The sequence below is a fragment of the Elephas maximus genome, chromosome 24 (assembly GCF_024166365.1).
Source record: "Elephas maximus indicus isolate mEleMax1 chromosome 24, mEleMax1 primary haplotype, whole genome shotgun sequence".
NCBI lineage: Eukaryota > Metazoa > Chordata > Mammalia > Proboscidea > Elephantidae > Elephas > Elephas maximus.
In genome coordinates this window covers 28,941,975-28,947,974 of record NC_064842.1, presented here as the reverse complement: position 1 = coordinate 28,947,974, position 6,000 = coordinate 28,941,975, and the positions used below count along the sequence as shown (strand labels likewise).

Here is a 6,000-nt window from a genome sequence, read left to right as displayed (position 1 = left end):
TAAATTTTTTAATGAGAATCTGACTTGATTTGTAAACTTTCACTTAAAAAAGCACTATAAAAATGAAAAAAGAAAGAAAAAAGAACCACTGGGAAGTCTGGTTTCAAGGGGTGAACTATCAAAGTACAATGCAGCAGAGACATCCAGTAGGATACTTACTGAATAATGTTCCTTAACTATGGCAATTAGGAGGGCACTTCTCTAAATTTTCATTTATCTTTGCTCTCTCAACTTCCTTTTCACTTCTACTCACTCTAGTGTGGCTTCTGAGTCCAACGCTTTACCAAAACTGCTCTCCTCAAGAACATTATCATTTATCTTGCAATCCAATGAACTATTACCTGTTGTCATCTTACTTGACCTCTCAGCAGCTATTTCCCCACAGTTTTCTAGTTTTCCTCCAACCTCTCTGGTCTAAACCACCATTTTCTTTATTGCTCTAAATGAGATTACTACAATAGTGCTTAACTGACCTCTAGGCTTATCCTCTTCCCTACTAATCCTCCCTCTCCTCTGATGCCTAATCCTTGATAACTATTGCACTAGAAAGATCTTTTAAAAAACTATCAAGCAGTATTTCCTAATGCAGGGCCTTCATATTTGCTATTCCCCAGGCCCATCATGTTCTTCCTTCTGGTTTTATTTTTTATTCCTGCTCCCTTCTTACCTTGCATGTATCAGTTCAAATGTCGCCTTCAAAATTTTCTTTCCCTTACCTTCCTATCTTAAGTCAGTTATCCTCCCCTGCCCATTCACCCTCTATTGTAGCACCATCTATTTACTTCATTTTACCTAATACAATCTGTAATTATCTTATTACTTTTATTTATGTATTATCTGTCTCACAACACTAGAATATAAATTCCTCCAATACTGGAATCTCAGATCTCTTTTTCACTGCTAGATCTCCAGTGCCCAAAATAGTGCTTGGTGCAGAGGTAGCACTCACTAAATATTTACTTGATGCATGAATGATAAGGATCAAAATGGATTGCATTGCAAATATGTGATAGGTCAAGCTTGAGCTTTTTTCTACAATTTTTGTTTTTGGCTTTAACAAAGAGAAATTTATTTTCTCACAGGCTAGTAGGCTAGAAGTCCAAATTCGGGGTGTCAACTCCAGGCAAAGGCTTTCTCTCTTTGTTAGTTCTAGAGAAAGGTCCTTGTCGTCCATCTTCCCCTGGACTAGGAGCTTCTCTGTGCAGAAACCCCAGGTCCCAAGGATACACTCTCCTCCTGGCACTGCTTTCTTGGTACTTTGACCCTCACAACAAACCAATGAGATAGTTACTAATTTTTAACAGATGAGAAAACTGATGGTTATAAATTAAAATCCACAGCATTTGCTTTTTCTCCTCCTATTACTATTTCATTAACTTTCATTCTCCCTTATATTTTGGCTAGTTAATATTTTTTTCAGTTTTTGATGCAGTAAAACTCTATGCTTCTATGTGACCGCGACATGCTTCCTACGCAGTAGATTCTTTTTTACTTATTTTTTGTTGTTGTTGACAATATACACAGCAGAACATACACCAGTTTCTACATGTACAATTTAGTGACATTAGGACATTAGTTAGATTCTTCAAGTTGTACAACCATTCTCAGCCACCTTTTCTGAGTTGTTCCTCCCCCATTAACATAAACTCTGCCCCATAAGTTTCTGATCTTGCGAGCTGGTGTTGTCCATTTGTTCCTGTATAGATAAATCTTAAAAGAGCATATAGTTCGACGTAGGCATTCTTTACTAGCAAAACTAAACTACTGTTTGAAGAAGACTTCAGGAGATATTTTTGTTTCAAGTTCAGATTATCTCAGCGCACTAGTTTCTGGGGTTCATCCAGCCTCCATGGCTCCAGAAAGTCTGGAGCCCATGAGAACTTGAAATTCTGCTCTATATTCTTCCCTTTTAATAAAGATTCTTCTATAGAACCTTTGATCAAAATGTTCAAAAATGGTAACCAAGCACCACCCAGTTCTACTAGCCCCATGGAAAGGGAGGCAGTTGTTCAAGGAGGTAATTAGCCACACATTCCATTTCCTCCTCCTCTTCCTGACTCTTCTTCCTCTGTTGCTGGGGGCAATAGAGACCAATTGTTATGGCTCATAATGGCTGCTTGGAAGCTTTTAAAACCCCAGTCACTATGCAGAAACCTGAAGTAGAACAGAAGCAACACACACTTTTAGGCCAATTAACTGGGTGTCCCATGAAACTATGACCCTAAGCCTCCAAATCAAGGAACCAAATCTATGAGGTGTTTGGCTATACAGAACAGCTTTAGCTGCTACCCTTATCTTATTACTCAGTTGTTCCCTGCGTGGGAAACTCTTAATAAACATGCTACTAAATCTAATACAGCACTTTTGACTGGCTTCCGTGGTAGCACGCAAACTGCGCCTTCACTGGGTTGGTCTATCATCCCAGGTTTCTGGGGCCTCCTTAGGCAGCAAAAGCCCTTGCTGGGTTTGGTTGGTCAGACCTAGCCTCGAACTACCAATCGTCACTGAGATTAACATCCAAGCAGTAGCCGCCCATTGCTCACGCTCCGGAGGCGGGAATTGCCATGTTCCTAAAGAAGCACTTCCGGGCAGAGCCGGAAGCTTTGCTGCGGAACAGCGCGCGTGAGGTTTGGTTTCTCAGACCACCGGGCCACCCGGAGCAGGTGAGCTTGCGAGCATCTGAGAGCTGAGGTAGCCCCGCGTATTTGTCTAGCCCCTGGGCGGTGCCTCACCCTGGAGCGCACTTTGTCTTTTTTGTTTTCTAAAACCTCAGGTTGCCGGAGCCGGATGTTGCCTGATCCCGGCTGCAGTGCCTGACGGAAGGGAGTACGCATGTGCGGGCCCGGGGCGTGGGCGGGGGGCGGGGTTGCTAGAGCCGCCCGGCGCCTCATGGAAAAACCCTGTTTAGGAGAAGCCAAACGTTTTCGTTTCTTCCTAAAGCTGCTCACGGGGTCTAGCTGTGTCACTTTGGAAGAGGCTTTAAATGTTTTTACCGGAGGTGGAATTGGCGAAGGCGACCAACGACTTTATTTAATGTCGTCTTAGATTTTTTTTGGATGAATATTCCATTCTCCCCAAATCAGTTAATTTTAATAGCTTGTATTATTAAATTAAGAACAATAATTTGATGAAAGAGCAATAATGTTAAGTAGGTGGAGAACATTTAAAATAAAAATTTTCCGTAGTGTTTTCTACCGACAGGGCATTGGTCTGATGTTATGTGGGTGGATCCAAATGACAGGGAGACATCCGTGGTACCTCCCAAGGGACCAGTGCAGTCGGGGAGACAGAGTTAGCAGATGCCAAACTGTTAGCGAAATACAGAGCTTGTCGAGATTGAGATACGGAAGGGCATCTCTCTTGTCTGACATTAATACAGTCATGGTGGCTGTCTTTTGATATCTGTCTCATAACTTCATTTTTTCACTGTTAACGTTTATAAATGTACCCTCATAATTTCTATGTGCTTGTTTTGAATAGTGTATAGCTGGGGATTTTTTTTTTTTTTTTTTAATCCAAGCTGATAATCTCTGCCTCTTGATTGGGAGGAGAATGATTATATTCACATCCATTGTCCCTACTGAGATAGTTGTTAAGACCAAACCTTTGGAGTAATTGCTGACTGATCTCTTAACACTGCACATGTGGACCCCACCTTTAAAATACAGTTTCTAGACTCGGAAATACTTCTCATTCCCTTCACTTTTCCGAGTTACATTCCTCTGTCCTGAGTTTTTGTAGTAACTGCTTATAACTAGCCTCTCTCTGCTTTTCTCCTTTTTCATCTTTCAGTCTTTTTTGAAGCACAGCTTCCAGAGTGATCCTCCAAAAGTGTAAATCAGTCATTTTCCCTCAAAAAATGATCTGGCCCTGCTTCACCTCTGCTCTCATTTTATTAATCTCCTGTTTGCTCTACCAGATGGCTTCTTCAAGCACATTCTAGCCTCGGGATATTTGCACTTGCTCTTCATGGAAGGGAAACCCCAGTGGTGTGGTGGTTAAGTGCTATAGCTGCTGTAACCAAAAGGTTGGCAGTTGGAATCAACCAGACGGCCCTTGGAAACTCTATGGGGCAGTTCTACTCTGGCCTATAGGATTGCTGTGAGTCGGATTCGACTCCACAGGAACGGGTTTGGGGTTTTTTTTGGTTCTTGGAAGGAGTCCTGGTGGTGCAGTGGTTAAAAGCAATCCACTGCTAACGAAAAGGTTGGCGGTTCAGAACCACCAGCATGTAGCTCATCGGGAGAAAGATGTGGCAATCTGCTTCCGTAGAGATTTATAGCCTTGTTTCCAACACTGTGGTGTCGCTATGACTCAGAATTGACTCCTCAGCAGTGTGTTTTGGTTTGGTTCCTGGAAGGCTCTCCCCTATATTTTAATGCCTAACTCCCTTGTCTTTGAATAGTACCTTCTTAGGCTTCTCTGACTCTCCTTTTATCCTTAGATACATTGCACTCAATATTGTGCTTATTTAACATTTGACATGCTATGTAATTTATTCATTTATCTGGTTTATTATGTTTCCTCCACTAGGACAGAAGCTGTCCCCAGTGCCTAAAACAGTGTCTGGCGTTTAGTATGCATTCTGTAAGGTAAATTAAGGAGCCCTGGTAGCGCGGTGGTTAAGAAGTACAGTGAGCTACAGCTGTTAACCAGAAGGTTGGCAGTTCGAATCCACCAGCTGCTCTTTGGAAACCCTGTGGGGCAGTTGTACTCTGTCCTATAGAGTTGCTATGAGTCGGAATGACTCTATAGCAGTGGGTTTTTTTTTTTTTTTTTGTAATAGAGCCGCTATAAGTTGGAATGAATCGACTGCAACAAGTTTGCTTTTTGGCTATAAAGTTGAATGAATTTTTTTTGGCATTTTCTACCATCTTACACTTTCTATGATTTTTTTTTTTTTTTCCTTTTCCTCCCTTCTTGCTCTTTAAAAATGTTTTTAAAAGTTTGCTTTTTTGTTGATTCTTTTCCCTTTCTACTTGTTCGGAAACTGTGTTACTCTATATCCTCTTATTTCTGTTCTTATAGTGGTTAACCTTTTAATTTTACAGTGCTTACTTAATTGGTTCTGATCGGAGTCTTAACCCTGCAGCACAGTGCATATATTTTACCTTTAAGCTGGTGATTTTATAGAGGCTTCCTTGATCATCTCATTACTTATTTCTATAGTATGTGATTGTTCAACAATAAAACTAGCAGTTGTTACTATTTTCTGGTGGTTTTGATTTTTTCCTTTGTTTAAGTCAACTCAACATACATTTTAATAGAATATCAAGCATTTAGCACTTCAAGATTTATAGAAGTATATGATGCTTTTCTACCTCAGCATCTTGCTACCAATATGTACAGGAGATACAGGTAGAAAACAATGTGAGGAGATAAATTAAGTGTGAAATGAATAATATCCAGAAAGGAGTTAGGGACTACCAGAAAGGGGGATACACTTTTGAAAGACCTGCTGGTATTTAAATATGTGTAGAAAAGGGCACAAACTTATAGCATCATCTTTTAACTTTTATTCTCTTTCTTACAGTTTTGTCATAAAAACTGGGTTTGATGTAGATTTAGGTCATTGGTTGTAGACAGAAGACATGCTATAGCCTCTGCAGATCTGCCTAACGCTTTTTGGAGGAGCTACTAAACACGATGTGAGATAATTCAGTACTGTGAATATTAGGTACAACTTAGATACAGGCCTTGACCTTGGGCATGAAGTGAATAAAAGGACAACAAACAGATTTGTTTAAAATTGGGCTAAATAGCTGGAAATTGGTTCTTTTTGGGTGGCAATTAAAAAGCAAAATGACATTTTTTCCCTTTAATGTTTAAAGCTATTTCCCTGTTTGTTTATTTAGTTTCCCAACTGAACCTCCAAGTTGATGGAAACCCTCTTACATTTCCCTACAGGTAGTCCCTGATGTAACCACATTTGAGGTAGGAGGAATCACACTTATGACTGTTTCTGTTCTTTTTTTGGTACATCTTATTGTTAGTAATATG

At 40.3% G+C, this 6,000-nt stretch overlaps 1 protein-coding gene across 2 annotated transcripts in view; it reads left to right on the top strand.

Moving 5' to 3' along the window:
• Positions 1 to 2,584: 2,584 nt before the first annotated feature.
• TBCE (tubulin folding cofactor E) overlaps positions 2,585 to 6,000 on the top strand; it is a 61,289-nt gene continuing 57,873 nt past the window's right edge. Inside the window, exon 1 of one of the 2 annotated variants that reach the window (XM_049868681.1) lies at positions 2,585 to 2,663. The gene's annotated coding sequence lies outside the window, so the exon portion shown is untranslated. Of the gene's footprint in view, positions 2,664 to 5,913; positions 5,935 to 6,000 lie in introns of those variants that run through there. The other variant, XM_049868682.1, reaches the window with a different exon arrangement.